Source organism: Bos mutus, chromosome X (assembly GCF_027580195.1).
Source record: "Bos mutus isolate GX-2022 chromosome X, NWIPB_WYAK_1.1, whole genome shotgun sequence".
Lineage (NCBI taxonomy): Eukaryota > Metazoa > Chordata > Mammalia > Artiodactyla > Bovidae > Bos > Bos mutus.
Window position 1 is genome coordinate 83,822,534 of NC_091646.1, and position 22,568 is coordinate 83,845,101.

General features: G+C 38.0%; 1 protein-coding gene across 1 annotated transcript in view; it reads right to left on the reverse strand.

The window, feature by feature from the left end:
- The window catches only part of ZC3H12B (zinc finger CCCH-type containing 12B), a 607,141-nt gene that overhangs the window by 496,502 nt on the left and 88,071 nt on the right, over nt 1-22,568 (reverse strand). The gene's annotated exons all lie outside the window — the stretch shown is intronic.

A 22,568-nucleotide genomic window follows, 5' to 3' on the forward strand; every position in this document is an offset into this window, starting at 1 on the left:
TGTATTTGGGTCTTCCTATATTAGGTCCATATATATTAACAAGATATATATTACATATATTAACAGTAACTCAATGGGCACGAGTTTAAGTAAAATCCAGGAGTTGGCAATAGTGAGTCCTGGCATGCTGCAGTTCATGGGGTTGCAGAGTCGGACATGACTGAGCAACTGAACTGACTGATATTAACAAGTGTAAAATCCCCTTCTTGTATGGATCCTTTTATTATATATAGAGAGAAGGCAGTGACACCCCACTCCAGTACTCTTGCCTAGAAAATCTCATGGATGGAGGAGCCTGGTGGGCTGCAGTCCATGGGGTTGCTTAGAGTCGGATACGACTGAGCGACTTCACTTTCTGAGCGACTTCACTTTCACTTTTCACTTTCATACAGTGGAGAAGGAAATGGCAACCCACTCCAGTGTTCTTGCCTGGAAAATCCCAGGGACGGGGGAACCTGGTGGGCTGCCGTCTATGGGGTCACACAGAGTCGGACACGACTGAAGTGATTTAGCATTTAGCATTATTATATAGTGTCCTTTTTAATCTTTCTCTTGATCTTTTAATTGGGAGTGGTTCCTCTGTTTCTCCATTTTACTTATATTCTCTTATTCTGTGACTTTAGGAGAAATAATTATCTACTGTGGTCTTGGAGGGTTATTTATATGTGGGGGTATCTTTGTGTAGGTTTAATATATTTGGTGTGAGGACTGTTTTTAGTATGGATGCTTATCACTTCTTTCCTCAGTGTGTGTTAGTTGTTATTCCCTTGATAGGAGGTGTGTAGATATGGTAGCTGTTTCCTGGTCCTGAGGTTCTCAGAGGCAGGGGTGGCTCAGGTACAACCCTGAAGGTGGTTCCTGACCACTTCTGGAGACTGTGAGGGTGGTGATGGCATCTTGGGACCACTCTTGGTGTCTGAGTGGGTAGTAGAGGGGTGGGTCATGAATACTCCTGGGCTCCAGGAGGGATGCATCAGGGACTCACAAACACTCCAGGCATCTGGGTGGATAGTGGTGGCAGCTTGATACCCCACCCCTGAAGCCTGTGCAGGCAGTGTCCAGTCCTCTGTGAGTGCACTCACTGAGAAAAGGGCTACAATCAGGAGTCCCTCCTGTCTCTTCATGCAACCCTCAAACAGTGGTGACTAGCCTGTAAGTAACCCAGGCTTCCTCCGTGTACACTCTCAGCTGTGGTCATAATGGATTCCAGCAACCCCCACACTGAGGCTATTTCCACACAGCCAACTCCAGTCCTCTTCCCAGTTCTGATCTCCGAACTCTGAATTCCAGCATCCAGCCCCTGCCCACAGTGGTGGTAGTGTATTTCAGGCTGGGGAGTGCAGGGCAGTGGCACTGACTGTTCTGTTCTTCCTCTGGTTTTGCTGCCACAAATAATCTGCTGCATTCTCCTCTCATGCTCTGAGGCTCCCCTTCTGTCCTGGCTGATCTCCCTACCAGTGAAGGGCCTTCCAGGATTCAGGAACCTTTATTCTCTCACAGCTCCTTCTTAGGGGCACAGGTTCTGTCCTGATTTTTTTTTTTTTTTTACTTTTTTGCCTACCCAGTTACACGGAGATTTTCTTGCCCTTTCAGCAGCCTGAGATCTTCTGCCAGTGTTCAGTAGATACCCCATGAGAACTGTTCTACATATAGATGTATTTTTCATGTATCTGGGGGAGAAGGTGAGCTTCACATCCTACTAGTCTGCTGTCTTGATTATTCTCATGGTATCTTTAAATGGGCCTTGTATAAGATAGTTACCTCTCTTTTGCTTAATTATATTGTGTGATAGACATTATGTCTCCCTGGGGAATCTTTCTCCTGCCTGGTATTATAAGACAGGGTTGAACAAGATGATTAGGGCCATGGATACTCCTGAAGCCTCAATTGCTTCACTTTGGGAAACGTTAACTAGTTCCCCATGGTGGACAACTATCTTAATTACAATAATTCTGGTTGTTTTGTTCTTGCTGTTTGCTCCCTGCATCTGTAATTGTATAACTGGATTTGTTTCTAGCTGCATGAAAGCTTTTAAGTTACAAATGGTTGCTCAAACTCCTGCTACTGCTGTAGCTTCCTCCAGCTACTATTTGGGGCCCCTGGATCAGATATCCTCAATATGAGGATTAGGAGAATATGTTGCCTCACCAATTTAGGGACAACACCCCTTGTCAGCTCAGAAGCAGTTATGGAATGAGAACGACGCCCCTTTTCCCTAGGCAACATAATTCTCCTAAAAGAAAAGGGGGGAATGAGAGAATCATTTCCTAGGCAGGTTGATAAGGAGTCTAGGGTCCCCAAGGAGAGAAGGGTCTGGAATTCTCAAGGAGGAAGAAAGGACAAACTTTATTCTTTCTCCACATTCCTTAGGATTATATAACAATAATGTATCCTGCCTAAGGACAGTCTTTGGATTCAACCTTCTGTTATTTTAAAATGTTAATTATGGGAGTATACCTGGTCTTTACAAGGATGTATCTTGCCTGAGGACAGTGTTATCTTAAAATGTAAATTATGGGAGTAGGTCTGATGAGGTCTTTACAACCTCCAGACATTCTTTGGATTATATAACCTCATTGTTAACACTAGCAAGCGGGTACTCTTTCTGCCCCCTTCTGATGCCTATGTCAGAAGCTTTCTCTATCTCCTTCATACTTTAATAAAACTTTATTACACACACACACACACACACACACAAAAAAAGACAGGGCATATAAATCTTCCCCTCAGGCAATAATAATTAAACATACACAAAGAAGCCAACAGGTTACCCAAACCGACACAGTATAAAATAAAAACTGGGAGCTAATATACATAGGCTAATACAGTCAATAATGGAGATTTTATTTGCCCCTATGGTACATTGCTCTGGGTTTAACTTGTAAACTCAGAAAGAGGGCCTTTGTTGAATGCCTTGTGCAAACTTTTGAAGGCATGATAAATTAAAATTTAAATTAAAAATTCTAGAACATAGAATTCTTGATTTCTATTTTAGTTAACTATCTCACAGATACAGAGGCAAATTAAACACAGTGTAGGCAATCAATCCTTGATATCCTTTTTGTAGATGATTAGTTTTGGAGGTAATTAAAGTAACTGTCTTTGTTTTGCATGTATCTACAAGTTAGAAATATAAACATAGCCCACAATGACCTGAGATTAAGCCTAATTAGCTCAATCAAGTAGAACCTGAAACCAAAAAGAAAAAAGGGGGAAAAAGAAGCTTTTTTAAAACTTCTGCAAAAGCTCCTTCATCCAAAATCTAATACATAGCCTTCATAAGGATTTAAGGACAAACACAAATATCAAATCTTTCTGACTAATAGTAAAAAGCTTTAGTCATCTGAGCAAATAAATTGGTCTTATTACAATTATTATTTATAAACAAGAAAGCTTACATTGTAACACCTAATGCATGATTAAATTCTAAAGTAAAGCTGTGAGATCTCTAGTTATATCTATTAATATGCCTATGTATAAATTATACATCAAGCTTCCCAGGTGGCACAGTATGCAGGAGATGTAGGTTCAATCCCTGGATAGGGAAGATTCCCTGGAGTAGGAAATGGCAACCCATTCCAGTATCCTTGCCTGGAAAATTCTATGGATAGAAGAGCCGACTCAGCACAAACACACACACACAGACACACACACACACACACACACACACACACACACACACTATACATATAATGTTTCTACTTTCAGATAGTATTAACAAAATTAAAATTTTAAAAGAGCTCTATTTAACTGACCTTAAAGTAAGTGATTACACATTAAAAATTATAAATATAATAGAAAACTATCCAAATGAACTGCAGATTCACATCAACTGGGAAATAGTCAATATTAATGTTTGATATTGTTTTGTTGGTTTAATGAATACAGATGTGTTACTTTTATTGCACTTATGTTTACTAGATGTCAAATAATGTCATGTTATCTCTAAGAAAATTTGTTAGGAAGAAAAATACCTTGGAATGATGGCTGACTTTGCCTAATGTCTGATAAAATTTTCACAGGTAATATAAAAATGGTTGTTGGAAACAAATTAAGTAGATTTAAATGAAATAAAAGCTTTTCAGTTCAGTTCAGTCACTCAGTCATGTCCAACTCTTTGAGACCCCATGAACCGCAACACGCCAGGCCTCCCTGTCCATCACCAACACCTGGAGTCCACCCAAGCCCATGTCCATCGAGTCAGTGATGCCATCCAACCATCTCATCCTCTGTCGTCCCCTTATCCTCCTAACCTCAATCTTTCCCAGAATCACGGTCTTTTCCAATGAGTCATCTCTTTGCATCAGGTGGCCACAATATTGGAGTTTAAGCTTCAACATCACTCCGTCCAATGAACACCCAGGATTGATCTCCTCTAAGGTAGACTGCCTAGATCTCCTTGCAGTCCAAGGGACTCTCAAGAGTCTTCTCCAACACCACAGTTCAAAAGCATCAATTCTTCTGTGCTCAGCTTTCTTTATAGTCCAACTATCACATCCATACATGACCATTGGAAAAACCATAGCCTTGACTAGATGGAACTTTGTTGGCAAAGTAATGTCTCTGCTTTTTAATATGCTGTCTAGGTTGGTCATAACTTTCCTTCAAAGGAGTAAGTGTCTTTTAATTTCATGGCTGCAATCACCATCTGCAGTGATTTTGGAGCCCAGAAAAATAAAGTCAGCCACTGTTTTCACTGTTTCCCCATCTATTTGCTATGAAGTGATGGGACTGGATGCCATTATCTTACTTTTCTGAATGTTGACCTCTAAACCAACTTTTGACTCTCCTCTTTCACTTTCATCAAGAGGCTCTTTAATTTTTCTTCATTTTCTGCCATAAGGGTGGTTTTATCTGCATATCTGAAGTTATTGATATTTCTCCCGGCAATCTTGATTCCAGCTTGTGCTTCATCCAGCCCAGCTTTTCTCATGATGTACTCTGCATTTATGTTAAATAAGCAGGGTGACAATATACAGCCTTGATGTAATCATTTTCCTATTTGGAACCAGTCTGTTGTTCCATGTCCAGTTCTAACTGTTGCTTCCTGACCTGCATACATGTTTCTCAAGATGCAGGTGAGGTGTTCTGGTATTCCCATCTCTTTCAGAATTTTCCACAGTTTATTGTGATCCACACAGTCAAAGGCTTTGGCCTAGTCAATAAAGCAGAAATAGATGTTTTTCTGGAACTCTCTTGCTTTATCGATTATCCAGCAGATGTTTTCAATTTGATCTCTGGTTCCTCTGCACTTTCTAAAACCAGCCTGAACATATAGAAATTCATGGCTCACATACAGCTGAGGTCTGGCTTGGAGAATTTTGAGCATTACTTTACTAGCATGTGAGATGAGTGCAATTGTGTGGCAGTTTGAGCATTCATTGGCATTGCCTTTCTTTGGGATTGGAATGAAAACAGACCTTTTCCAGTCCTATGGAACCTGCTGAGTTTTCAAAATTTGCTGGCATATTGAGTGCAGCACTTTCACAACCTCATCTTTTAGGATTTGAAATAGCTCAACTAGAATTCCATCACCTCTACTAGCTTTGTTCATAGTGATGCTTTCTAAGGCCCACTTGACTTCTCGTTCCAGGATGTCTGGATGTCTATTTCTGTGTATTCTTGACACCTCTTCTTAATATCTTCTGCCTCTGTTAGGTCCCTACCATTTCTATCCATTATTAAGCCCATCTTTGCATGAAATATTCCCTTGGTATCTCTAATTTTCTTGAAGAGATGTCTAGTCTTTCCCATTCTGTTGTGTTCCTCTATTTCTTTGCATTGATCACTGAGGAAGGCTTTCTTCTCTCTCCTTGCGATTATTTGGAACTCTGCATTCAGATGCTTATGTCTTTCCTTTTCTCCTTTGCTTTTTGCTTCCCTTCTTTTCACAGCTATTTGTAAGGCCTTCTCAGACAGCCATTTTGCTTTTTTGCATTTCTTTTCTATGGGGATGTTCTTGATCCCTGTCTCCTGTACAATGTCACGAACCTTGATTCATAGTTCATTACTCTATCTATCAGATCTAGTCCCTTAAATCTATTTCCCACTTCCACTGTATAATCATAAGGGATTTGATTTAGGTCATTCCTGAATGGTCTAGTGGTTTTCCCCACTTTCTTCAATTTCAGTCTGAATTTGGCAATAAGGAGTTCATGATGTGAGCCACAGTCAGCTCCTGGTCTTGTTTTTCCTGACTGTATAGAGCTTCTCCATCTTTGGCTGCAAGGAATATAATCGATCTGATTTTGGTGTTGACCATCTGGTGATGTCCATATGTAGAGTCTTCTCTTGTGTTGTTGGAAGAGGGTGTTTGCTATGACCAGTGCGTTCTCTTGGCAAAATCTATTAGCCTTTGCCCTGCTTCATTCTGTACTCCAAGGCCAAACTTGCCTGTTACTCCAGGTGTTTCTTGACTCTCTACTTTTGCATTCCAGTCCTCTATAATGAAAAGGACATCTTTTTTGGGGTGTTAGTTCTAGAAGGTCTTGTACGTCTTCACAGAACTGTTCAACTTCAGCTATTTCAGCATTACTGGTCTGGGCATAGACTTGGATTACAGTGATATTGTTTGGTTTGCCTTGGAAACAAGCAGAGATCATTCTGTCATTTTTGAGATTACATTCAAGTACTGTATTTTGGACTCTTTTGTTAAGTATGATGGCTACTCCATTTCTTCTAAGGGATTCCTGCCCACAGTAGAATAGATATAATGGTCATCTGAGTTAGACTCACCCATTCCAGTCCATCTTAGTCCGCTGATTCCTAGAATGTTGATGTTCACTGTTGTCATCTCCTATTAGACCACTTCCAATTTGTTTTGATTCATGGACCTAACATTCAATAACTATGCTTTATGCTATGTCTACTTAAAAATAGTTTCTCCAGATTTTTGATAACTTGAAACTTTAGAGTTTTGCAAAGTTAAATGATGGAAATTTATTAAATAGCTAGATCATTCCCAAATTAAATATGATACTGAAACATTAATTACTGAACAAAGCATTCCTTTTATGGATAAACTAAAAATACTTAAAACTAAGAATAAAAATTTGGGAGTCACATTGAAAATTTTTCTATAAAAAACATGATTTTATAAATATAAATAATATTTATATGTTTGACAATCTATAGAACATTAATATAATATCTAATAATTACTTCTCACTTTTCACTAGAAATTAAAGTTTTTAAAGTTAAGATTTCTCTTGACATAGATAACAAATCTACTATATTAATAAGGAAAACATCTTTGTATAAAAGGAGAAAAGTATAAAGAATAGAATTGCATTTTGTTTAGTGAAAAGAAAGTAATTTTGTTCCGGAGAGAGAGAAAGAAAAAAAAGCAAAGAAAAAAATCTGAAAGCAAGAAGAAAGTTATAGAAAGTTTGTGGGAAAAGAACCCTGAAAACAGAGTTTCTTCGTGGTCATGACTGGCTAAGTTCAAGATAAAATTTAATTGAATAAATAAATCTTAAGATTAAAAGTAAGCTGGTACAAAACTAGAATTTAATTAACTCTTTTTTCTTAAGAGAACAAAGTTTTCTTGGAATATTGATCTGCTTTTGATAACATTGAATGCTTTCTTTGTGTTTTAAATAATGTTGTAACTTTCTTTATTTGTCTTTAAAATATTTTATTGTCATTTTGGCTGAGTGAGTAAATAATACCTAACAGTGATATATGATCCTATTTGACCAAGTGTTTTAAAACCTTTTGATATCTTGACAACATTTCCCAAGTTAATTTCTAAATGAAGTTCTTTTGACCTCTAGCTAACTTTGGAATGCTTCAAAGGGCCCTGAAACATTCCAAAGTGAGATACTATAATGATTCTGTTTATTTGGCATCTTAAATTAAATATTGACAAGTAGTATTACTAAATCTTCTTTGGTTATATTTCTTGGGTAAATGTCATTAAAACATATTCCAAAAATTATATGGAATTTCTAAAAATCAGTCTGGTATTATATCAGTCATAACTCTATCATCTTAAAATGGTGTATCTCACAGCAACTGGCAAGTTTCTTTGTCAATTTCACTCTAATCAGATTTTTACCCATGTCATTTTAGGTTTTTTTGCCATTTACGGTCATTTAATTCTGAACACTTTACAAAATGAAGATCTTCATGAAGATCCATTAAAAGGATTTTCTGACAAATATGTTTCTGATGATTTTTAGATCATATCACTGAATTGGGTAAGAAATTACAAAGCTCTAAAGGAAAACCTAATGGCTTCATCCAGATAAACAGGAATTAATTAACATGGGACTGAAAGGGCTGATAAATATGATTTATAATTTTGTTACTTTTGTTTAAAATATTAGTTTTTTACATTTGTTTTCCAGAATCCCTTTCTTATGCTAACTATGACCCACATGAAAAATAAGATTTCTGCCTTAAATGATCAACTTCCTAGTCGTGGTGATCTTTGAGGGAGTTCGTTTGGTTCTAGAAAGTGATGGCACAAACCCTCATTTATGATTTTATTGTTAATAACTGTATTACTTATGCTCTATTTTATAAGATTGTTGTCTCTTGCATTACCCAATGTGTAACCAATCTTCTAACAAAATAAATGATGACTAAATATCTTAATACAATTCCTCACATAAGTAGCTCTATATAAAATTAATTGTAATAGTGCAACTCTAGATATAGGGGGAAGTAACAAGGCAAAAACATTTCCTGAATTTTAATAGACTAGTAAGACAGATGACCCAGAGAATTTGGTTATTAACATGGCCTAACCCAGATATGGGCTTCCCTCATGGCTCAGATGGTAAAGAATCTTCCAGCAATGCAGGAGACCATGGTTCAATCCCTGGGTTGGGAAGATGACCTGGAGAAGGCAATGTCCACCCACTCTAGTATTCTTGCTGGAGAATTCCATGAACACAAGAGCCTGGCCTGCTACAGTCCATGGGGTCGCAAAGAACTGGACACAACTGACCGAATGAACTGAGCACAAAATAAACTGATTATAAGAGGATGTTATGAACAGCTGTATGCTAACAAATTGGACAACCTAGAAATGGACAAGTTCTTGGAATTATGCAAACTTAATCAGGAAGAAACCAAAACTCTGAATAAACCAAATACTAGTTAAGATATTAAAATAGTAATCAAAACCTCTCCCAAAACAAAAGCCCAGAACCAGACACCATCAGAGATGAATTCTTCTAAACATTCAAAGATTTAATACCTTTCATCCTGAAACTTCCAAAAAGTTAGAGAGGAAAGAATGCTTCTTAACTCACTTTATGAGGCCCAAATTACATTAATATAAAAATCAAAGATAGCAGACAAAAAAAAAAAAAAAGAAAGAAAGAAAGAAAAGAAAAGAAAATTACAAGCCAATATCCCAGATTAACATAGACGCAAAATTCTTTAAAAATATATTATCAAGTTAAATGCAATATATCATAAGTATTATATACCATAATCAAGTTAAATTTATTCCAGGGTTGCAAGAATGGTTTAAGGGAGCAAATCAATCAACATAATGCACAATTTTCACAAAATGAAAGACAGAAAATATTCGATTATCTCTAGTAGAAAATGAAATAAACAATACTATTTATAGTTGCAATGAAAAGAATAAAATATGTAGGAATAAATTTAACCTAGGAGGTGAAAGACATACACTGAAAACTATAAGGCATTGATGAATGGAACTGAAGGAGACACAACAACATAAAAAGATGAGAATTAACATTGTTTAAATGTCCATATTATGCAATATAATCTATAGATTCAATGAAATTACTGTCAAAAATTAAAGGTTATTTTTCACAAAAAAGGACCAAAAATTCTAATTTTTTTATGAACTCCAAAAGACCTCAAGCAGCCAAAGAAATCTGGAGAAAAAAAAGAACACATCTGGAATTATCACCCTCACTGATTTCAAGTGACATTACAAAGCTATAGTAGTCAAATCAGTTTGGTATTGGTAGATATGGAATAGAACAGAGCCCAGAAATAAACCTACACATGTAATGGACAATTAAATTATGACAAAAGAGCAAAGAACATACAGTGAAAAAAAAAGCATAATTTCTTCAATAAATGGTGCTAGGAAAACCGGATGGTCACATGCAAAAAAATGAAATTAGACTACTATCTCACATCATACATAAAATTAATTCAAATTAATTAGACTTACAATAAGACCTGAAATGACAAAAATCCTAGAAGAAAACATGCCATATAATCTTTTATATTGGTCATAGCAGTATCTTTCTGAATATGTCTCCTCAGGCAAAGGAAAAAGAAAATAAATAGCATGACATCAAACTAAAAAGATTTTGCCAAGTGACAGAAAATAACAACAAAAGGAAAAGACTTCCTACTAAAAAGGAGAGAATATTTGCAAACGATTTATCCAAAAAGGGGTAAGTATTCAAATATACAAGTTCAGTTCAGTTGCTCAGTCATGTCTGACTCTTTCCAACCCCATGGACTGCAGCATGCCAGACCTCCCTGCCCATCATCAACTCCCGGAGTTTACTCAAACTCATGTCCATTGAGTGGATGATGCCATCCAAACATCTCATCCTCTGTCCCCTTCTCATCTCACCTTTAATCTTTCCCAGCATTAAGGTCTTTCCCAATGAGTCAATTCTTCACATGAGGTGGCCAAAGTATTGGAGTTTCAGCTTCAGCATCAGTCCCTCCAATGAATATTCAGGACTGATTTCCTTTAGGATGGAATGGTTGGATATTCATGCTGTCCAGGGGACTCTCAAGAGTCTTCTCCAACACCACAGTTAAAAAGCATCGGTTCTTCGGTGCTCAGCTTTCTTGATAGTCCAACTCTCACATCCATACACGACTAATGGAAGAACCATAGAATTGACTAGATGGACCTTTGTTGGCAAAGTAATGTCTCTGCTTTTTAATATGCTGCCTAGATTGGTCATAACTTTTCTTCCAAGGAGCAAGTGTTTGTTTGTTTGTTTGTTTGTTTTTAAATTTCATGACTGAAGTCACCATCTGCAGTGATTTTGGAACCAAAAAAAGTCTGTCACTGTTTTCATTGTTTCCCCATCTATTTGCCATAAAGTGATGTGGCCAGATGCCATGATCTTGTTTTCTGAATGTTGAGTTTTAAGCCAACTTTTTCATGCTCCTCTTTCACTTTCATCAAGGGGCTCTTTAGTTCTTTTTCACTTTTGGCCATAAGTGTGGGGTAATCTGCATGTCTAAGGTTATTGATATTTGTTGTAGCAATCTTGATTTCACCTTGTGCTTCATCCAGTCCAGCATTTCACATGATGTAATCTGCATATAATTTAAATAAGCAGAGTGACAATATACAGCTTTGATATACTCCTTTCCTGATTTGGAACCAGGCTGTTGTTCCATGTCTAGTTCTAATTGTTATTTCTTGACCTTCATATATATTTGTTAGGAGGCAGGTCAGGTGGTCTGGTATTCCCATCTCTTTCAGAATTTTCCACAGTTTGTTGTGATCCACATGTCAAAGTTTTTGGCATAGTCAATAAAGCAGAAATAGATGTTTTTCTGGACTTCTCTCACTTTTTCAATGATCCATCAGATGTTGGAAATTTGATATCTGGTTTCTCTGCCTTTTTAAAATCCAGCTTGAACATCTGAAAGTTCATGGTTTATGTACTGTTGAAGCCTGCCTTGGAGAATTTTGAACATTACTTTGCAAACATGTGAGATGAGTGTGATTGTGTGGTAGTTTGAGCATTTTTTGGCATTGCCTTTCTTTGGGATTGGAATGACAACTGATCTTTTCCAGTCCTGTGGCCATTGCTGAGTTTCCCAAATTTGCTGGCATACTGAGTGCAGCACTTCCACACGATCATCTTTCAGGATTTGAAATAGCTCAACTGGAATTCCATCACATCCACTAGCGTTGTCGTAGTGATGTTTCCTAAGGCCCACTTGACTTCGCATTCCAGCTAGATGAGTGATCATACCATCGTGATTATCTGGGTCGTGAAGATCTTTTTTGTACAGTTCTTCTGTGTATTCTTGTCACCTCTTCTTAATATCTTCTGTTTCTATTAGGTCCAAAACATTTCTGTCCTTTATTGTGCCCATCTTTGCATGAAATGTTCCCTTGGTATCCCTAATTTTCTTGAAGAGATCTCTAGTCTTTCCCATTCTATTGTTTTCCTCTATTTCCTTGCATTGATCACTGAGGAAGAGTTTCTTATCTCTCCTTGCTATTCTTTGGAACTCTGCCTTCAAAAGGGTATATCTTTCCTTTTCTCCTTTGCCTTTCAGTTCTCTTATTTTCACAGCTATGTGTAAGGCCTCCTCAGAAAACCATTTTGCCTTTTTGCATTTATTTTTCTTGGGGATGGTCTTGATCACTGCCTCCTGTACAATGTCATGAACCTCCATCCATAGTTCTTCAGGCACTTTATCAGATCTAATCCCTTGAATCTATTTGTCACTTCCACTGTATAATTGTAAGGGATTTTATTTAGGTCATACCTGAATGGTCTAGTGGTTTTCCCTACTTTCTTCAATTTCAGTCTGAATTTGGCAATAAGGAGTTCATGATCTGAGCCACAGTCAACTCCCATTCTTGTTTCTGACTGTATAGAGCTTCTCCATCTTTGGCTGCAAATAATATAATCAATCTGATTTCAGCATTGACCATCTGGTGATGTCCTTATGTACAGTCTTCTCTTGTGTTGTTGGAAGACGGTGCTTGCAATGACCAGTGCATTCTCTTGGCAAAACTGTATTAGCCTTTGCTCTACTTCATTCTGTACTGCAAGGCCAAATTTGCCTGTTACTCCAGGTATCTCTTCACTTCCTACTTTTGCATTCCAGTCCCCTGTAATGAAAAGGATATCTTTTGGGGGTATTAGTTCTAGAAGACCTTCTAGAACACACACACACACACACACACACACACACACACACACACATATTCCATATAAATAAACACCAAAAGAAAACAAAAGAAAAACCAGACAAACCAATTAAAAATGGGCAGGGCAGCTGAATAAACAGGTGTACAAAGAAGATATACAGGTGGTCAATAGGCACATGATAAGATGCTCAACACCAAAAAATGCAAATCATGAGATATCACCTTACACTTCTCAAAATGTCTATCAACCTATCGACCAAAACCCAACAAATAACTAGTGATGGCAAGGTTGCAGGAAAAGGGAACTCTGGTGAACTACTGGTGGGAATATAAATTGGTGCAACCATTATGGAAAACATTATAGAGATTTCTCAATAAACTAAGAATAGAATTACTATTTATAGCTATCCCACTTATGTGTTTTATCTAAAGAATATGAGAACACAATTTCTAAAAGATACATGCAACCTATGTTCATTGTACTATTGTTTACAATAACAAAGATGTGGAAACAACCTAAGTAGAATATAATGTTGTATACCTGAAACTCATGTAATACTCTAAATCAATGCTACTTCAATAAAAAATAAATTTAAAATAATATTGCCTGAATATCTAGGGTCGTCAAGAAAATCACTTCAAATATAGTGAGTTAAAAGTAAAAGTATGGAAAAAATGATACCACATGGAAACAGTACTGAAAGGAAAGCAGGAGTGTCTGTGTTTGATATCAGATGAAGTAGACATCAGAGCAAAGAAAATATCAGAGGCAAAAAGGAAAATAATGTAGTTATAGCAAGACACAGCAACCTTTTATATAAAAAATATCAATGGACCAAAAAATAGAGCTTCTAAATATGTGGAGACTTCCCTGATGGTCCAATGGTTAAGAATGTGCCTTACTATGCAGAGGACAGAGGTTCAATCTCTGACCAGAGAACTAAGATTCCACATGTGGTGGAGCAACTAAGCCTGCACACCACAGCTACTGAAACCTAGGTGTTCTGGAACCCTTGAGTCACAGCTAGAGAGACTATGAGTTGAAACAGAAGATCCTGCATGCCCCAACTAAGACCCAACACAGACAAATAAATTTTAAAAAGTTTTAAATTATTAGTTGGTGATGGACAGGGATGCCTGGTGTGCTGCTATCCATGAGGTCGCAGAGTTGGACATGACTGAGTGAATGAACTGAACTGAACTGAAATATGTGAAGGAAATACTAAGAGATCTGAAATGAGAAACAGACAAATGCACAGTTATGGTTCAAAAGTTCAACAATCCTCTTGCAACCAATGAGACAGAAAACAAGGATATAGAAGAATGCAAAAAAAAAAAAAAAATCTATCAACCAATAGAAATTAATTCACATGTATTTAGAACAGTACACTCAAAAACAGAAGACTGCACATTCTTTTGAGGTGCCTACAAAACATGTCAAGGTAGACCATATCTCAGATCAAAGGCATATTCAAATTGTTTAAGAGAACCGAATAATATCAACTGTGTTTACCAATCACAATGAAATCAAACTAGAAAGCAATAACAGAGAGATAACAAAAGACTATATAAACAGTTGAACATTAAGTGATAAACTTACTCAATATTCATGGGCCAAAATAAATCTCAAGGGAAATGAAAAATACATTGAACTGAATGAAAATAAATACATATTAAAATTAAGACACACAACTAACACAAGGCTGGGGTGAAATTTTATAGCACTGATTATATCCTTTAGAATAATAGAAATAAAGTTATACCAATTTTTTAAATCTGTCTCCTAAGGCAAAGGAAATAAAAGCAAAAATAAATCAATGGGTCTTAATCAAAATTAAAAGCTTTTGCACAGCAAAGGAAACTACGAACAAAACAATAAGACAACTTACTGAATTGGAGAAAATATTTGCAAACAGCATGACTGATTGGGGCTTAATATTAAAAGTACCCAAACAGCTCGTAAAACTCAACATCAAAAAACAACCTGATTTAAAAATGGGCAGAAGACCTAAGTAGATATTTTTACAATAGGACATGCAGATAGCCTACAGGCACATAAAATGGTGCTCAGATCAGATCAGATCAGTCGCTCAGTCGTGTCCGACTCTTTGTGACCCCATGAATTGCAGCACGCCAGACCTCCCTGTCTGTCACCAACTCCCGGAGTTCACTCAGACTCATGTCCATCGAGTCAGTGATGCCATCCAGCCATCTCATCCTCTGTCGTCCCCTTCTCCTCTTGCCCCCAATCCCTCCCAGAATCAGAGTCTTTTCCAATGAGTCAACTCTTTGCATGAGGTGACCAAAGTACTGGAGTTTCAGCTTTAGCATCATTCCTTCCAAAGAAATCCCAGGGCTGATCTCCTTCAGAATGGATTGGTTGGATCTCCTTGCAATCCAAGGGACTCGCAAGAGTCTTCTCCAACACCACAGTTCAAAAGCATCAATTCTTCGCCGCTCAGCCTTCTTCACAGTCCAACTCTCATATCCATACATGACCACAGGAAAAACCATAGCCTTGAATAGACGGACCTTTGTTGGCAAAGTAATGTCTCTGCTTTTCAGTACGCCATCTAGCTTGGTCATAACTTTCCTTCCAAGGAGTAAGCGTCTTTTAATTTCATGGCTGCAGTCACCATCTGCAGTGATTTTGGAGCCCAAAAAAATAAAGTCTGCCACTGTTTCCACTGTTTCCCCATCGATTTCCCATGAAGTAATGGGACCAGATGCCATGATCTTCTTTTTCTGAATGTTGAGCTTTAAGCCAACTTTTTCACTCTCCACTTTCACTTTCATCAAGAGGCTTTTTAGTTCCTCTTTACCTTCTGCCATAAGGGTAGTGTCATCTACATATCTGAGATTATTGATATTTCTCCCGGCAATCTTGATTCCAGCTTGTGCTTCTTCCAGTCCAGCATTTCTCATGATGTACTCTGCATATAAGTTAAATAAACAGGGTGACAATATACAGCCTTGACGTACTCCTTTTCCTATTTGGAACCAGTCTGTTTTTCCATGTCCAGTTCTAACTGTTGCTTCCTGACCTGCATATAGATTTCTCAAGAGGCAGATCAGGTGGTCTGGTATTCCCATCTCTTTCAGAATTTTCCACAGTTTATTGTGATCCTCACAGTCAAAGGCTTTGACATAGTCAATAAAGCAGAAATAGATGTTTTTCTGGAACTCTCTTGCTTTTTCGATGATCCAGCGGATGTTGGCAATTTGTTCTCTGGTTCCTCTGCCTTTTCTAATACTAGCTTGAACATCAGAAAGTTCACAGTTCACATATTGCTGAAGCCTGGCTTGGAGAATTTTGAGCATTACTTTACTAGCGTGTGAGATGAGTGCAACTGTGCGGTAGTTTGAGCATTCTTTGGCATTGCCTTTCTTTGGGATTGGAATGAAAACAGACCTTTTCCAGTCCTGTGACCACTGCTGAGTTTTCCAAATTTGCTGGCATATTGAGTGTAGCACTTTCACAGCATCATCTTTCAGGATTTGGAATAGCTCAACTGGAATTCTATCACCTCCACTAGCTTTGTTCGTAGTGATGCTTTCTAAGGCCCACTTGACTTCACATTCCAGGATGTCTGGCTCTAGGTCAGTTATGACACCATCGTGGTTATCTGGGTCGTGACATCGCTAATCATCACTAAAATGTGTGACTTATTCATGTCGATGTATAGCAAAAACCACCACAGTATTGGAAAGTAATTAGCTTCCAATTAAAATAAATAAACACAATAAGCTATCATCTCACATTTCTCAGAAAGGCTACCATAAAAAAGAACAGAAACAACAAATTTTGGTGAGGATGTGAAGAAAAAGGAACCTCAAACACCATAGGTGGATGTTTGAGTTGATGCAGCCACTGTGGAAATCACCATGGTGTTTTCTCAAAAAAACTAAAAATCGAATCACCATATGACCCAGAAATTCAATTGGGTATGCATTGTAAAAACAAAAAGCACTAATTTGAAAAGACACATGCCCCGCAATGTTCATAGCAGCATTATTTACAATGGCCAAGATACAGAAGCAACCTAAATGTTCATCAATACATTCTGGAATACTACTTAACTGTGAAAAAAAAAGAAAAGAAAGAAAGAAAATTTTGCCATTTGAAAAATCATTGACGGACTTAAAGGGTACTGTATGTTATCACATATTTGTGAAGTCTGAAAAATTAGTGAATATAACAAAAAGAAGCAGAGTCACACACAGAGAGAACAAACTGGGTTTACCAGGGGGAAGAGAGAAGGGTAAGATAGGGGTAAGGGACTAAGAGTTATAAACTATTATGTACCAAAAAAATAAGCTAAAAGAATGTGTTGTACAAAACAAGGAATATAGCCAGTATTTTGTAGTAACAATTAAGGAATATAATCTCTAAAAATTGTGAATCACTGTGTTGAACAATGTAACATATAATAGCCTGAGACTGTGGACTTTAGAGGCAACTATAGACTCTGAGAGCGAATGCCAGTTGCAGCAAAGCAAGATCTGAGTCTGAGCTGACCCCACAATGTCCACAGCAGGTCCAGAGACCTTCCTAGATATACTGGATGACTTTATGAATAGGGATATCAACTGTAGCTGAAAAAAGGGGGACTCACTTGGACATTTCCCCTCACTACCACTCTACTTGACATTAAGTTGATTCAGTCGTGTTGGAATCTTTGGGACCCCATGGACTGCAGCACACCAGGCTTCCCTGTCCTTCAGTATCTCCTGGAGTTTAGTGACGCTCATCTCCATTAAGTTGGTGATGTAATCCAACCATCTCATCCTCTGTTGTCCACTTCTCCTCCCACCTTCAATCTTTCCCAGCATCAGGGTATTGTCCATTGAGTCAGTTCTTTGCATCAGCAGGCCAAAGTATTGGAGCTTCAGATACAGCATCAGTCCTTCCAATGAATATTTAGGACTGATTTCCTTTAAGATGGACTGGTTGGATCTCCTTGCAGTCCAAGGGGCTCTCAAGAGTCTTCTCTAACACCACGGTTCAAAAGCATCAATTCTTTGGCACTCAGCCTTCTTTATGGTCCAGTTCTCACATCCATACATGACTACTGGGAAAACCATAGCTTTGACTATATGGACTGTTGTTGCAATGTAATGTCTCTGATTTTTAACATGCTTCTTAGGTTTGTCATTTCTTTTCTTCCAAGTAGCAAGAATTTTCAATTTCATGCCTTAAGTCACCATCCACAATGATTTTGGAGCCCAAGAAAATAAAGTCTAATTGTTTCCATTGTTTTACCATAAATTAGCCATGAAGTGATGGGACCAGATTCCATGATCTTAGTTTTCTGAATGTTCAGTTTTAAACCAGCCTTTTGACTCTCCTCTTTTACCTTCATCAAGAGGTTCTTTAGATCCTCTTCGCTTTCTGCCATAAAGTTGGCATCATATACATATCTGAGGTTATGGATATTTTTCCTTGAAAACTTGATTCATGCTTGTGTCTCATCAAACCTGGCATTTGGCATGATGTACTCTGCATAGAAAACTAATATCATGGCATCTGGTCCCATCACTTCATGGAAAATAGATGGGGAAACAATGGAAACAGTGACAGACTTAATTTTCTTTGGCTCGAAAATCACTGCAGCTAGTGACTGCAGCCATGAAATTAAAAGACACGTGCTCCTTGGAAGAAAAGTTATGACCAACCTAGACAGCATATTAAAAAGCAGAGACATTATTTTTTCAACAAAAGTCTGTCTAGTCAAAACTATGGTTTTTCCAGTAGTCATGTATGGATGTGAGAGTTGGACTATAAAGAAAGCTGAGCACTTAAGAATTGATGCTTTTGAACTGTGGCACCGGAGAAGACTCTTGTTGGACAGCAAGGAGATCCAACCAGTCCATCCTAAAGGAAATCAGTCCTGAATATTCATTGGAAGGACTGATGCTGAAGTGGAAACTCCAATACTTTGGCCATCTGATGTGAAGAACTGACGCATTGGAAATGACCTTGATGCTGGGAAAGATTGAAGGTGGGAGGAGAAGGGGACGGCAGAGGATGACATGGTTGGATGGCATCACCAACTCAATGTACATGAGTTTGAGTAACCTCTGGGAGTTGGTGATGGACAGGGAAGCCTGGCGTGGTGTAGTCCATGGGGTCACAGAGTCAGACACGACTGAGCAACCGAACTGAACTGAACTCTGCATAGAAGTTAAATAAGCAGGGTAACAATATAGAGCCTTGACATAACTCCTTTCCCAATTTTCAACCAGTTCATTCTTCCAGGTCTGGTTCTGTTGCTTCTTGACCTGCATACAGGCATCTCAGGAGGCAGGTAAGATTATCTGCCATTCTCATCTCTTTAAGAATTTTCCACAGTTTGTTGTGATCTACACAGTCAAAGCCTTCAGTATAGTAAATGAAGCAGAAGCAGATGTTTTCCTAGAATTCCCTTGATTTTCTATGAACCAACAGATATTGGAAATTTAATTCCTGGTTCTTCTGCCTTTTCTAAATCCAGCTTGTACATCTGGAAGTTCTCGGTTCAGATAATGTTGAAGCCTAGCTTGAAAGATTTTGAGCATTACCTTGTTAACATGTGAAATGTGTGCAACTGTGACATAGTTCGGAGAAGGCAATGGCAACCCACTCCAGTACTCTTGCCTGGACAATCCATGGGTGGAGGAACCTGGTAGACTGCAGTCCATGGGGTCGCTGAGAGTTGGACGTGACTGAGCGACTTCACTTTCACTTTCCTGCATTGGAGAAGGAAATGGAAACCCACTCCAGTGTTCTTGCCTGGAGAATCCCATGGATGGGGGAGCCTGGTGGGCTGCCGTCTCTGGGGTTGCACAGAGTCGGACATGACTGAAGTGACTTAGCAGCAGCAGCAGTGTCATAGTTTGAACATTCTTTGTCATTGCCCTTCTTTGGGATTGGAATGAAAACTGACATTTTTCAGTCCTGTGGCCACTGCCAAGTATTACAATTTTGCTGGCATATTGAGTGCAGGTCTTTCACAGCATCATCTTTTAGGGTTTGAAATAGCTCAGCTAGAATCCCATCACCTCTACCTGCTCTGTTCATAGTGATGCTTCCTAAGGCCCACTTGACTTCGCAATCCAGGATGTCTAACTCTAGGTGAGTGATTACACCAGCATAAATTATCCATGTGATTAAGATCTTTTTTGTACAGTTCTTCTGTGTATTCTTTCCACCTCTTCTTAATATCTTCTGCTTCTGTTCAGTTCAGTTCAGTCTCTCAGTCGTGTCTGACTCCTTGCAACCCAATGAATCACAGCACGCCAGGCCTCCCTGTCCATCACCAACTCCCGGAGTTCACTCAGACTCATGTCCATCGAGTCGGTGATGTCATCCAGCCATCTCATCCTCTGTCGTTCCTTTCTCCTCCTGCCCCCAATCCCTCCCAGCATCAGGGTCTTTTCCAATGAGTCAACTCTTCGCATGAGGTGGCCAAAGTATTGGAGTTTCAGCTTCAGCATCAGTCCTTCCAAAGAACACCCAGGACTGATCTCCTTTAGTATGGACTGGTTGGATCTCCTTGCAGTCCAAGGGACTCGTAAGAGTCTTCTCCAACACCACAGTTCAAAAGCATCAATGCTTTGGCGCTCAGCTTTCTTTACAGTCCAACTCTCACATCCATACATGACCACTGGAAAAACCATAGTCTTGACTAAACAGACCTTTGTTGGCAGAGTAATGTCTCTGCTTTTCAATATACTATCTAGGTTGGTCATAACTTTCCTTCCAAGGAATACACATCTTTTAATTTCATGGCTGCAGTCACCATCTGCAGTGATTTTGGAGCCCCCCAAAATAAAGTCTGACACTGTTTCCACTGTTTCCGCATCTATCTCCCATGAAGTGATGGGACCAGATGCCATGATCTTAGTTTTCTGAATGTTGAGCTTCAGCTTCTGTTAGGTTCATACTATTTCTAGACTTTATTGTGCCCATCTTTGTATGCAATGTTCCCTTGGTATCTTTAATTTTCTTTTTTTTTTTAATTTAATTCTTTTATTTTTCTTTTAGAGAATATTAGATATTATGAACAAAATTTTACTGTTCACTGTAGTTACACATTCTTATTTGTTTTATATGTTATAAGCATACTGAAGCAGATAAAATTCACTTAAGTAAATTAGACATATTCCACAACTCTGACATTTACTTTTCTAAGTCAGGACAAAAGAAAGCTTATTAGCTTTCCCTAAGAAATCAGCATCAAACTAAAACTAGTATATACTGGAGTTCCTTGGACTGCAAGGAGGTCCAACCAGTCCATCCTAAAGGAAATCAGTCATGAATATTCATTGGAAGGACTGATGCTGAAGCTGAAACTCCAATACTTTGGCCATCTGATGTGAAGAACTGACTCATTTGAAAAGACCCTGAAAAAAAAAAAAAAAAAGACCCTGATGCTGGGAAAGATTGAAGGTGGGAGAAGGGGACGACAGAGGATGAGATGGTTGGATGGCATTACCGATTCAGTGGACATGAGTTTGAGTAAACTACAGAAGTTGATGATGGGCAAGGAGGCCTGCCATGGTGCACTCCATGGGGTCACAGAGTTGGACCTGACTGAGTGACTAAACTGAACTGAACTGAACATCTGCCATTTTTCAGACTTTAACTTTAGGTTACAGCTAAAATAATTTTTATCTCAAGTTTTATGAAATAACAGAGGCTGAAACATACAAATCCTGTTTGTAATCATATTGGCCATTTAAAAATAAAAAAATAACTTTAATCAAGAAAATTATACTCACCTTGCTAGGAAAAAAAAAAAAAAAAGCTACCATTAAGTTGTTTTACAATACTTTAATTACAGTTGGAATTTACAATAACTAGATTTCACTGTATTTTATTTTATTGCTTAATGCTTCTCTTTTAATTTTAAAGTAACAGAGTACCTCCCCCCACCCCAGAAAAAAATCCAGATCAGCATTACAAAACAATTGGCCTTCAGAACATATTTTGTTTAGCAGCCAGAATGATTCTTAACCTTTGGAAGTGTTAATACCTTCATGCAATACTTATCTGCTCAAGAAGACCACAATAGTTCCCCACACTGTTGCTTGCTGAGCACATAATACTGATATTCTGTTTTTATGTTATAAAGCCCAGTTGTTGTTTAGTTATTCACTCATGTCCAACTCGGTGACACCACAGACTATACAGCCCACCAGGCTCCTTTGTCCATGGAATTTTCCAGGCAAGATTACTGGAGTGGGTTGCCATTTCCTATTACAGAGGATCTTCCTGACCCAGGGATCAAACATGTGTCTCCACATCTCCTGCATTGCAGGTGGATTCTTTACCACTGAGCCACTGTGAAAGCTCATAAAACCCAGTATTTACTTAGAAGAATTAGTTGCACTCATGGAGAAAAAATCAAACTTTACATAAACTTGATATAAAACGTTACTAGTTACTTCTTATTTAAGAAAAACAGATCAAACCAAAAAGGTCTCATTATCATAAAACCCCTTACATAACAAATTATCAAACACATTTGTACATATGCTTGTACTATCTTCTTAAAATATTTTTATAAATAACCTAAAGTTTGATTTGGCAAATCATTCAACTGAAAACTGATTTTATTATACAGTCTTTACTCAACAGTAGTTTTCAGCTTTATTCATATATATATAGCATAAAAATTCCAAAACATTTGAAACAAATATTCTCAAATATTTGAGGAAA